This window comes from Oncorhynchus masou, unplaced genomic scaffold, assembly GCF_036934945.1.
Source record: "Oncorhynchus masou masou isolate Uvic2021 unplaced genomic scaffold, UVic_Omas_1.1 unplaced_scaffold_2438, whole genome shotgun sequence".
Taxonomy (NCBI): domain Eukaryota; kingdom Metazoa; phylum Chordata; class Actinopteri; order Salmoniformes; family Salmonidae; genus Oncorhynchus; species Oncorhynchus masou.
In genome coordinates this window covers 40,315-53,756 of record NW_027008891.1, presented here as the reverse complement: position 1 = coordinate 53,756, position 13,442 = coordinate 40,315, and the positions used below count along the sequence as shown (strand labels likewise).

Genomic DNA, 13,442 nt, shown 5'->3' with positions numbered 1-13,442 from the left:
ACGGGGCGAGGGGGATCCTAAGAGCATCCCTGTGAGTAGTAGAATGTGTTCCAGCGCATTAGGGATCGGCCAACACTTGATTTATACTTCAGTAAAGGTTGGCTTCTTAGCATTCATAACAATCATTATAAAACTGTACGACATAAACTACTGCAGCATAAATACTGGAGACTGAGACAGATCTTAGCATTCATAACAATGGTAATAAAACTACCACATAAACTACTGCAGCATAAATACTGGAGGCTGAGACAGATCTTAGCATTCATAACAACGGTTATAAAACTGTACCACATAAACTACTGCAGCATAAATACTGGAGGCTGAGACAGATCTTAGCATTCATAACAATGGTAATAAAACTGTACCACATAAACTACTGCAGCATAAATACTGGAGGCTGAGACAGATCTTAGCATTCATAACAACGTTTATAAAACTGTACCACATAAACGGAATGTAAAAACAACAGGAAAAAATAGATGCTGTGATGGCAGCAGCAGAGATGTATTTGGAGTATATGAAATGTTGACTTCAGAAGAGTTAGTGTGTTGAGGTGGGGGGTGTCCCGTCCTCTCAGACCGTTGGCATGGTGAAAGGAGCAGATAGGGGTCAAAGTGTGTGGGAATGGGGTAAGTGGCTTTTTAAAAATGAGTGTAGCCGGTGATGTCAAGGGGCTCTATTTAATTTATTTCTTAGAGGAACAAGACTAATGAAGAGAATTGAATGTAGACCTTTTTTGCCTTCACCTCCCTTATCTCGCCAAACTTGCTCACATCGTATATAGACTTATTTTTCTACTGTATTATTGACTGTATGTTTTGTTTTACTCCATGTGTAACTCTGCATTGTTGTATGTGTCGAACTGCTTTGCTTTATCATTTACATTACATTTAAGTCATTTGGCAGACGCTCTTATCCAGAGCGACTTACAAATTGGTGAATTCACTTTATCTTGGTCAGGGTCGCAGTTGTAAATGAGAATTTGTTCTGGTTAAATAAAGTGAAATAAAAATAAATAAAATAAAAGACCGACCACGTCGGTGAACTGCCCTCTCACTCCAGTCCAGTAGGTGGCAGTGTATAAAACCACACCGAACAGTTGGATGCGATCCGCCAAGAAGAAAGTCCCCGAGTCTGTAGTTGGTTCAACCCCCGGGTCAGAGGAATGAGAAATGCGTGGTGCTCAGAACTAGAGGTGTTGTTTTGTTTTTTAACGAGTTTTACTTATATAATAACGATTTAAAAATAAAATAAAAAGCTTCCGTTAAAAATCATATGGACAAGACAAGACCCTAAGAACATAATTATTATTATTTTTTTTACCGATTTTGCCTCGTCACTTGAAATACCGTTTTAGTACTTCCGACACTGTTGCTGAACGGGTTGCTAACCAGTTAGCCATGCTAACTATCTAGCCTGTATTCACATGAAAATAGTCCAATAACAGGACAGGAATAACGCAACGACTAAACTAATAGACGCAGATTCATTCCGTGTCATTTAACTCGTAAAAATAGTATAAATTTACTACTTGAATCGTCGACTTTTTTTGGTTGGAAAACAACCCGTTTTAAGTGAGCTAAGTTGTTAGCCACATCACAACATAACTACCGTGAGGACGGTCACCGGGAGCCTCCCGGTCCCCGCGTCTACAGACGGACAATTATGGAAGTGAAATAACTATAATATAACCAACTCCTACATTTTATATTGTTCAATATATATAAAATAAAACATGTCAGCCAGTGGATTCTCCGACCTGCGGGAAAAGCTGAAGTCCATGACTCCTCACCGGGACAATTACAAAAACAGAGTTACCGATAAGGACGACAGTTACAAAAATAGGAAAGTTAAAGTTACCGACGGAGGTAGTAGTAACGGGAACGGCCGGAAGCGGAAGCACCGAGATTCCTCCGAGGATGAGGTCGAGCCTGTGGAGTCCCGTGAGCAGGTATGATGACCCTGGACCTGCTGTTGACACTGAACTTCTCTGAGATGAATCCAATTCAAAGTATCATTCAATATTTCTGCCTTTTCCCCCCACTTTCTCTCCCTCCATCTCTCTCTCCCTCCATCTCTCTCTCCCTTTCCATCTCTCTCTCCCTTTCCATCTCTCTCTCCCTTTCCATCTCTCTCTCCCTTTCCATCTCTCTCTCCCTTTCCATCTCTCTCTCTCCCTTTCCATCTCTCTCTCTCCCTCCATTTCTCTCTCCCTCCATTTCTCTCTCCCTCCATTTCTCTCTCCCTCCATTTCTCTCTCCCTCCATTTCTCTCCCTCCATTTCTCTCTCCCTCCATCTCTCCCTCCATCTCTCTCTCTCCCTCCATCTCTCTCTCTCCCTCCATCTCTCTCCCTCCATCTCTCTCCATCACTCTCTCTCCCTCCATCACTCTGTCTCCCTCCATCACTCTCTCTCCCCCATCACTCTCTCTCCCTCCATCACTCTCTCTCCCTCCATCACTCTCTCTCCCCCATCACTCTCTCTCCCTCCATCTCTCTCTCCCTCCATCTCTCTCTCTCCCTCCATCACTCTCTCTCCCTCCATCACTCTCTCTCCCTCCATCACTCTCTCTCCCTCCATCACTCTCTCTCCCCCATCACTCTCTCTCCCTCCATCACTCTCTCTCCCTCCATCACTCTCTCCCTCTCCCTCCATCACTCTCTCTCTCCCTCCATCTCTCTCTCCCTCCAGGAGGCGAGGCGTGTCCAGAGTGGCATTGTTCAGGTAGAGGTCTTCTCTAAAGAGGACTGTGATGTCATTGAGGGCAAGATAAATGAGGTGGTTGCTAACGGAGAAGCGGGGCTTTACCGGGACCACACCGTAGATCGGGCACCGCTACGGAATAAATATTTCTTTGGAGAGGTGAGGTCACACACCTGTTGTTCCTCTCTCGGTCTCTACCCCCCTCCATCTTCCTCTCTGTCTCTAACACTCCTATCTTTCTCTCCTCACCTCTTTCGCTCTGTCTCTAAACCCCTCTCTTCCTTCCTCTCTGTCTCTAAACCCCTCTCTTCCTTCCCCTCTCTCTCTAAACCCCTCTCTTCCTTCCCTTCTCTTCCTTCCCCTCTCTCTCTAAACCCCTCTCTTCCTTCCTCTCTCTGTCTCTAAACCCCTCTCTTCCTTCCCCTCTCTCTAAACCCCTCTCTTCCTTCCTCTCTCTCTCTCTAAACCCCTCTCTTCCTTCCCCTCTCTGTCTCTAAACCCCTCTCTTCCTTCCTCTCGTTGTCTCTAAACCCCTCTCTTCCTTCCCCTCTCTCTCTAAACCCCTCTCTTCCTTCCCCTCTCTGTCTCTAAACCCCTCTCTTCCTTCCTCTCGTTGTCTCTAAACCCCTCTCTTCCTTCCCCTCTCTCTCTAAACCCCTCTTCCTTCCCCTCTCTGTCTCTAAACCCCTCTCTTCCTTCCTCTCTCTGTCTCTAAACCCCTCTCTTCCTTCCTCTCTCTGTCTCTAAACCCCTCTCTTCCTTCCTCTCTCTGTCTCTAAACCCCTCTCTTCCTTCCTCTCTCTGTCTCTAAACCCCTCTCTTCCTTCCTCTCTGTCTCTAAACCCCTCTCTTCCTTCCTCTCTCTGTCTCTAAACCCCTCTCTTCCTTCCTCTCTCTGTCTCTAAACCCCTCTCTTCCTTCCTCTCTCTGTCTCTAAACCCCTCTCTTCCTTCCTCTCTCTGTCTCTAAACCCCTCTCTTCCTTCCTCTCTCTGTCTCTAAACCCCTCTCTTCCTTCCTCTCTCTGTCTCTAAACCCCTCTCTTCCTTCCTCTCTCTGTCTCTAAACCCCTCTCTTCCTTCTCTCTCTGTCTCTAAACCCCTCTCTTCCTTCCTCTCTCTGTCTCTAAACCCCTCTCTTCCTTCCTCTCTGTCTCTAAACCCCTCTCTTCCTTCCTCTCTCTGTCTCTAAACCCCTCTCTTCCTTCCTCTCTCTCTCTAAACCCCTCTCTTCCTTCCTCTCTCTGTCTCTAAACCCCTCTCTTCCTTCCTCTCTCTGTCTCTAAACCCCTCTCTTCCTTCCTCTCTCTGTCTCTAAACCCCTCTCTTCCTTCCTCTCTCTGTCTCTAAACCCCTCTCTTCCTTCCTCTCTCTGTCTCTAAACCCCTCTCTTCCTTCCTCTCTCTGTCTCTAAACCCCTCTCTTCCTTCCTCTCTCTGTCTCTAAACCCCTCTCTTCCTTCCTCTCTCTGTCTCTAAACCCTCTCTTCCTTCCTCTCTCTGTCTCTAAACCCTCTCTTCCTTCCTCTCTCTGTCTCTAAACCCCTCTCTTCCTTCCTCTCTCTGTCTCTAAACCCCTCTCTTCCTTCTCTCTCTGTCTCTAAACCCCTCTCTTCCTTCCTCTCTCTGTCTCTAAACCCCTCTCTTCCTTCCTCTCTGTCTCTAAACCCCTCTCTTCCTTCCTCTCTCTCTCTAAACCCCTCTCTTCCTTCCTCTCTCTGTCTCTAAACCCCTCTTCCTTCCTCTCTCTGTCTCTAAACCCCTCTCTTCCTTCCTCTCTCTGTCTCTAAACCCCTCTCTTCCTTCCTCTCTCTGTCTCTAAACCCCTCTCTTCCTTCCTCTCTCTGTCTCTAAACCCCTCTCTTCCTTCCTCTCTCTCTCTAAACCCCTCTCTTCCTTCCTCTCTCTGTCTCTAAACCCCTCTCTTCCTTCCTCTCTCTGTCTCTAAACCCCTCTCTTCCTTCCTCTCTCTGTCTCTAAACCCCTCTCTTCCTTCCTCTCTCTGTCTCTAAACCCCTCTCTTCCTTCCTCTCTCTGTCTCTAAACCCCTCTCTTCCTTCCTCTCTCTGTCTCTAAACCCCTCTCTTCCTTCCCTCTCTGTCTCTAAACCCCCTCTTCCTTCCTCTCTCTGTCTCTAAACCCTCTCTTCCTTCCTCTCTGTCTCTAAACCCTCTCTTCCTTCCCTCTCTGTCTCTAAACCCTCTCTTCCTTCCTCTCTCTGTCTCTAAACCCCTCTCTTCCTTCCTCTCTGTCTCTAAACCCCTCTCTTCCTTCCTCTCTCTCTCTAAACCCCTCTCTTCCTTCCTCTCTCTCTCTAAACCCCTCTCTTCCTTCCTCTCTCTCTCTAAACCCCTCTCTTCCTTCCCCTCTCTCTCTAAACCCCTCTCTTCCTTCCTCTCTCTGTCTCTAAACCCCTCTCTTCCTTCCTCTCTCTGTCTCTAAACCCCTCTCTTCCTTCCTCTCTCTGTCTCTAAACCCCTCTCTTCCTTCCTCTCTCTGTCTCTAAACCCCTCTCTTCCTTCCTCTCTCTGTCTCTAAACCCCTCTCTTCCTTCCTCTCTCTTTCTCTAAACCCCTCTCTTCCTCTCTCTTTCACCTCGTCTCGCCTTCCAGGGCTATACATACGGGGCCCAGCTAGAGAAGAGAGGACCAGGTCAGGAGAGATTGTACCCTAAAGGAGAGGTGGACGACATCCCGACCTGGGTTCACGACCTCGTCATCACTAAACTGGTCGCCAGCGGGGTCGTACCTGAAGGTAATAACTTTTAACCTCTAACATCCTGCTCGTTACTCAACCCTGTCTCCAGGAAAAGCCTGTTGTTGATGTTGTTGTTGTTGTCGTCCTGTAGGTTTTGTGAACTCAGCGGTGATCAACGACTACCAACCAGGCGGCTGCATCGTGTCACATGTCGACCCGCCCCACATCTTCGCCCGGCCAATCGTATCCGTGTCCTTCTTCTCAGACTCGGCCCTCTGCTTCGGCTGCCGCTTCCAGTTTAAACCAATCAGAGTGTCCGAGCCCGTCCTTGAGCTTCCTGTCAGGAGAGGAAGTGTTACTGTCCTCAGGTAGGCGAGGGAGGTGGAGAGAGAGAGAGTGTGAGAGGGAGAGGTGTGATGTCATAGTGTTCTCTCTCCTCTCAGTGGCTACGCGGCTGACGACATCACCCACTGTATCCGCCCCCAGGACATCAAGGAGAGACGAGCCGTCATCATCCTCAGGAAGTATGTCTGTCACCATGACAACCAGGAGTTAGCAGGTTGACTGTGGCGTCAGGCTATTGCATTAACTCTCTCTCTCTCTGTGTGTGTGTGTGTGTGTGTGTCTATGGTGTGGTATGGGTGTGTGTGCAGGACGAGACCAGATGCTCCCCGTGTAGACCAGAGCCCCTCCCCTAAACCCTCCCCCCCTGAGAGACACGCCCCTCTGAAGGCCAAACGCTCTCACCGCAGAGCTGACCCAGACGCTGCACACAGGTACTCACACACAGGACCAGAGCCCCTCCCCTAACTCCTCCAATCACACACAGGACCAGAGCCCCTCCCCTAACTCCTCCAATCACACACAGGACCAGAGCCCCTCCCCTAACTCCTCCAATCACACACAGGACCAGATAACTCCTCCAATCACACACAGGACCAGAGCCCCTCCCTAACTCCTCCAATCACACACAGGACCAGAGCCCCTCCCCTAACTCCTCCAATCACACACAGGACCAGAGCCCCTCCCCTAACTCCTCCAATCACACACAGGACCAGAGCCCCTCCCCTAACTCCTACCTGAGATACAGGTCCAGAGCCCCTCCCCTAACTCCTCCTACCTGAGATACAGGACTAGAGCCCCTCCCATAACTCCTCCTACCTGAGATACAGGACCAGAGCCCCTCCCCTAACTCCTCCTACCTGAGATACAGGACTAGAGCCCCTCCCCCCTAACTCTTCTTCTCTCTCTGTCAGACCGAGGGTTCTGGAGATGGATAAGGAGGAGAATCGTCCTCCTCCTCTTCGTCCCGCCTTCATCGCCGTAGCAACAGCTCCGAGAACTACTGGAGGCGGAGCCAAGACGGCGACGTGTCACGCAAGGTCAAGATGCGGCGTCACTGAACACCGGACTGGATGGGCTCAGAGAGAGAGAGAGAGAGTGTGTGTGTGTGAGTGAGGGCGTTGGATCGTCAGTCTGTTAAACCCCCCCTGCATGCTCGGGTGGATGGAACACGCCACGAGGCTGTCAGCCAATCAGAGACTGGCCTGAGGACAGAGGGCGGGGTTACAGTAAAGACTGTGGGAAGTTCTGTTGTTGCTACAATGCCCCCCTGTTGCTACGCTGCCCCCCCCCCCCCATGTCCTTGTAAACAGTGTTTCTGTAGGAACTAACTCCTCCGTGGTTCATTGGACAGAGACCCTATGGGGGAGATGAATGGTGTTTCTGTAGGAACTAACTCCTCCGTGGTTCATTGGACAGAGACCCTATGGGGGAGATGAATGGTGTTTCTGTAGGAACTAACTCCTCCGTGGTTCATTGGACAGAGACCCTATGGGGGAGATGAATGGTGTTTCTGTAGGAACTAACTCCTCCGTGGTTCATTGGACAGAGACCCTATGGGGGAGATGAATGGTGTTTCTGTAGGAACTAACTCCTCCGTGGTTCATTGGACAGAGACCCTATGGGGGAGATGGATGGTGTTTCTGTAGGAACTAACTCCTCCGTGGTTCATTGGACAGAGACCCTATGGACAGAGGGGGAGATGAATGGTGTTTCTGTAGGAACTAACTCCTCCGTGGTTCATTGGACAGAGACCCTATGGGGGAGATGAATGGTGTTTCTGTAGGAACTAACTCCTCCGTGGTTCATTGGACAGAGACCCTATGGGGGAGATGAATGGTGTTTCTGTAGGAACTAACTCCTCCGTGGTTCATTGGACAGAGACCCTATGGGGGAGATGAATGGTGTTTCTGTAGGAACTAACTCCTCCGTGGTTCATTGGACAGAGACCCTATGGGGGAGATGGATGGTGTCATTAAGGTGATGTTAACTGACTGATATTATCAGAGAACCACAACAACACCTCCCCAGCCTGTGTTAACCTCAGATCTTATTCTTCAGCATTTATCCCCAAACCCCCTCCGTTCATTTCCCCAGTGGGAATGGCTGAACGAACCAGTAGGACTGGCTGAACGAACCAGTAGGAATGGCTGAACGAACCAGTAGGAATGGCTGAACGAACCAGTAGGAATGGTTGAACGAACCAGTAGGACTGGCTGAACGAACCAGTAGGACTGGCTGAACGAACCAGTAGGAATGGCTGAACGAACCAGTAGGAATGGTTGAACGAACCAGTAGGACTGGCTGAACGAACCAGTAGGACTGGCTGAACGAACCAGTAGGACTGGCTGAACGAACCAGTAGGACTGGCTGAACGAACCAGAGGAAAGTAATTTCCAGGTTTTTTGTTCTACAAGCTGGCCAGATTTGTCCGTTAGTATCTGTTCCTGGGTCAGTGATCTACCCTGTCACCCTGAACCATTATAGGGAGGTAGTATCTGTTCCTGGGTCAGTTATCTACCCTGAACCATTATAGGGAGGTAGTATCTGTTCCTGGGTCAGTGATCTACCCTGTCACCCTGAACCATTATAGGGAGGTAGTATCTGTTCCTGGGTCAGTGATCTACCCTGTCACCCTGAACCATTATAGGGAGGTAGTATCTGTTCCTGGATCAGTGTTTTCCATAGCTCTGGTCCTGAGCGTTCCCCTGTAACCGCCTGTATCCATGTACCCTGATAATCATAGACAGAGAGGGGGCCCTCCGTCTGCCTGGGGGGCCAGGTCTGCCTGGGGGCCCTCCGTCTGCCTGGGGGGCCCATTATAGGGGGGGCCCTCCGTCTGCCTGGGGGGCCCTCCGTTTTCCATAGCTCTGGCCCTCCGTCTGCCTGGGGGGGGCCCCGTCTCCTGGGGGGCCCTCCGTATAATGCCTGGGGGGCCCCGTCTGCCTGGGGGGGGGCCCTCCGTCTGCCTGGGGGGGGGGGGCCTCCGTCTGCCTGGGGGGGGGCCTCCGTCTGCCTGGGGGGGGACCTACAGTAATGACGCCTTGGACCAGAGCCACATCTTCCTCTAGTTTCTCTAAGCCCCCCGTCCTGCATGTTACGTTGTTTACTACAGGACTTGTTGTTGCAGTCACCTCTTTTACTTCTACATCTTTACCTTGACTTTTCCCCATTGGTTGATTGTTTGTTATTTTATTGTTAGTTTGGCTGAAGGACGGGCGAGGGTAGGGGCGGGGGGCTCGTTCTCTTGTGGACAGATGCACCTAACATAAATGGCATAAGTAGCAGTCTGTCCACAGACTGTTGGATTCGCGAGGAGCTTTTATTTCCGCTGATCAATTAGACAAATCACCAATTCTCAGGTGCTGATTTGGCCCGTAGACTTAATGAAACGTTTCCATTCAGAAGGGGTGGAGAGGAGTCACGTCAGTACGTTTTTCAAACCCCCTCCTCCCTCCAGAACTTTAATTGTGGTTACAGCTGAACACCAGTCCAGGGGCCACGTTCAGTCGCCGAACGTGAAACGTTGTGAAACGTGAGCGGCTAGAAATGTCACGGATAGAGCCGACCACAGTTCCTTATTCTACGTCTGTCAGAGAGGCGTGTTTCTTCTACATAGCATATTTCTACCTGAACGTTTTTCCAAGCGGTACGTCCCGCTGTAACCGTGGTAACCGTGTCAACACCCCCCCCCTTTCACCGGTCCGACCGGCCAGTCAAACGTTCTGTTGCATATTCTAGAAAACATATATCTATGCTATATCCCTTTTTATTGTTCAGCTCCAACGGCATCCTGTTCCCTAGGTAACACTACTACTGGCCAGAGGGTCAGCCACCATCCTGTTCCCTAGGTAACACTACTACTGGCCAGAGGGTCAGCCACCATCCTGTTCCCTAGGTAACACTACTACTGGCCAGAGGGTCAGCCACCATCCTGTTCCCTAGGTAACACTACTACTGGCCAGAGGGTCAGCCACCATCCTGTTCCCTAGGTAACACTACTACTGGCCAGAGGGTCAGCCACCATCCTGTTCCCTAGGTAACACTACTACTGGCCAGAGGGTCAGCCACCATCCTGTTCCCTAGGTAACACTACTACTGGCCAGAGGGTCAGCCACCATCCTGTTCCCTAGGTAACACTACTACTGGCCAGAGGGTCAGCCACCATCCTGTTCCCTAGGTAACACTACTACTGGCCAGAGGGTCAGCCACCATCCTGTTCCCTAGGTAACACTACTACTGGCCAGAGGGTCAGCCACCATCCTGTTCCCTAGGTAACACTACTACTGGCCAGAGGGTCAGCCACCATCCTGTTCCCTAGGTAACACTACTACTGGCCAGAGGGTCAGCCACCATCCTGTTTAGGTAACACTACTACTGGCCAGAGGGTCAGCCACCATCCTGTTCCCTAGGTAACACTACTACTGGCCAGAGGGTCAGCCACCATCCTGTTCCCTAGGTAACACTACTACTGGCCAGAGGGTCAGCCACCATCCTGTTCCCTAGGTAACACTACTACTGGCCAGAGGGTCAGCCACCATCCTGTTCCCTAGGTAACACTACTACTGGCCAGAGGGTCAGCCGCCATCCTGTTCCCTAGGTAACACTACTACTGGCCAGAGGGTCAGCCACCATCCTGTTCCCTAGGTAACACTACTACTGGCCAGAGGGTCAGCCACCATCCTGTTCCCTAGGTAACACTACTACTGGCCAGAGGGTCAGCCACACCTAATTAACACCTAAAACATAGTGGCTAAAGTAGTGCACTATAATATGGAACAGGGAGCCGTTCGGGAGTGGGCTAACTTCTTAGTTTGTGTCTGTTCAGATGCCATGATGATGATGATGACATGTATGTAACATTGTTTGTAATAAGATGTACAGTTTAAAGACATTTATGAACAGAGCTGACTGACTGGCTGGTTTACTGCCTGTTACACAGAGGAACTGTGGACTGTATAACATGTCCTATAGGTACACTGTTCCCTGTGCTGTGCACTTTGCTAGACCGGGGGGGTAGCCCAATGGGTCCTGGTCAAACCTAGTTCACTACAGGAAGCCATTTGGGATGCAGATGAGTGTGGGGGGGGTTTGTTCAATGAAGCCCTGTTGTAAACCGGCTATTCGACTGACAGGGTTTATGTATAAAGAACTGTGGACTGATACATAATAGCAATGATCTGTTTAGGTTTTAGTTTAAACTGTAAAAAAAGAACTCTTCCACAAAAATGCTTCCGTTTTAAAATAATATCTTCCTAAACTGTTTCTCTTCTTATTGGCCTGAGTGGTTGAAATTTTCTACTCCTGGGAGAGGGGGACAGGACCAGAGTGGGACAGGACCAGAGTGGGACAGGACCAGAGTTAGTGGTTGTAAATTTCTACTCCTCCTGGGAGAGGTGGGACAGGACCAGAGTGGGACAGGACCAGAGTGACAGGTCGAGGTCCAGAGAGTGACATGCCCCGAGAGTGACAGGCCCAGAGAGTGACAGGCCCAGAGAGTGACAGGCCCAGAGAGTGACAAGCACAGAGAGTGCAGGACAAAAAGGGTCAACTCCGCTCCATCATTCATTAGTCAGATGGCTCAGTCATCACAAAACACACTAATATTGACAATAATGATTTACTGATCTACTGTGTACTCTGGTGCCACAAAGAGGACTTGGCCCTTAAATGCACATGGAGAGCGAACATGAATGACATGCATGTCAATCTCTCCTGGCTCAAAGTAGAGCAGAGGTTGACTTCATCACTACTTGTTTTTGTAAGAGATATGCTGACATGCTGAATGCACTGAGCTGTCTGTTTAAACTACTGGCACACAGCTCAGACAGCCATACATACCCCACAAGACATTCCACCAGAGGGTTCTTCACAGTCCCCCAAGTCCAGAGCAGACTATGGGAGGTGCACAGTACTACATAGAGCCATGACTACATGGAACTCTATTCCACAGTACTACATAGAGCCATGACTACATGGAACTCTATTCCACAGTACTACATAGAGCCATGACTACATGGAACTCTATTCCACAGTACTACATAGAGCCATGACTACATGGAACTCTATTCCACAGTACTACATAGAGACATGACTACATGGAACTCTATTCCACAGTACTACATAGAGCCATGACTACATGGAACTCTATTCCACAGTACTACATAGAGCCATGACTACATGGAACTCTATTCCACAGTACTACATAGAGCCATGACTACATGGAACTCTATTCCACAGTACTACATAGAGCCATGACAACATGGAACTCTATTCCACAGTACTACATAGAGACATGACTACATGGAACTCTATTCCACAGTACTACATAGAGCCATGACTACATGGAACTCTATTCCACAGTACTACATAGAGCCATGACCACATGGAACTCTATTCCACAGTATTACATAGAGCCATGACTACATGGAACTCTATTCCACAGTACTACATAGAGCCATGACAACATGGAACTCTATTCCACAGTACTACATAGAGCCATGACTACATGGAACTCTATTCCACAGTACTACATAGAGACATGACTACATGGAACTCTATTCCACATCAGGTAATAACATGACTGTGAAGAAATTCCACAGACTACATGAGAACACACACTACATGGATTTTGTGTTGTAGATATGATCCAGTAGACTAGTGGAACTTATTCCACTCAATGTGAAATGTATTGGAATGTTTTACTTGTTTTTATATAACTGCCTTCATTTTACTGGACCCAGCTAGTTGCAGGAATAATGGGGATCCATAATAAACCCCAGGAAGAGTAGCTGTATTGGAATGGAACTTGGGGGTTTTAATAAACCCCAGGAAGAGTAGCTGCTGCAGGAACTAATGGGGATCCATAATAAACCCCAGGAAGAGTAGCTGCTGCCTTGGCAGGAACTAATGGGGATCCATAATAAACCCCAGGAAGAGTAGCTGCTGCCTTGGCAGGAACTAATGGGGATCCATAATAAACCCCAGGAAGAGGAGCTGCCTGGCAGGAACTAATGGGGATCCATAATAAACCCCATGAAGAGGAGCTGCTGCAGGAACTAATGGGGATCCATAATAAACCCCAGGAAGAGTAGCTGCTGCCTTGACAGGAACAAATGGGGATCCATAATAAACCCCAGGAAGAGGAGCTGCTGCCTTGACAGGAACTAATGGGGATCCATAATAAACCCCAGGAAGAGGAGCTGCTGCAGGAACTAATGGGGATCCATAATAAACCACAGGAAGAGGAGCTGCTTTGGCAGGAACTAATGGGGATCCATAATAAACCCCAGGAAGAGGAGCTGCTGCGGGAACTAATGGGGATCCATAATAAACCCCAGGAAGAGGAGCTGCTGCCTTGGCAGGAACTAATGGGGATCCATAATAAACCCCAGGAAGAGGAGCTGCTGCGGGAACTAATGGGGATCCATAATAAACCCCAGGAAGAGGAGCTGCTGCCTTGGCAGGAACTAATGGGGATCCATAATAAACCACAGGAAGAGGAGCTGCTTTGGCAGGAACTAATGGGGATCCATAATAAACACAACAACAACAAAAAATAAGAGGAAAAACGCGGGATTATAAGGTAATTAATGATCAAAACCAGGTCGAATTAATGTTCTCCACAAATTGAAAAGGTAATAACTCTGAAATGTCCAACTTGCTAACTATTTGAACACAGGCAAACCAGTTAGCAGTT

At 49.1% G+C, this 13,442-nt stretch overlaps 1 pseudogene; it reads left to right on the top strand.

The window, feature by feature from the left end:
• The first annotated feature begins 1,061 nt into the window (after positions 1–1,061).
• On the top strand, positions 1,062–7,427 carry LOC135533544 (RNA demethylase ALKBH5-like; annotated as a pseudogene).
• Positions 7,428–13,442: the final 6,015 nt, after the last annotated feature.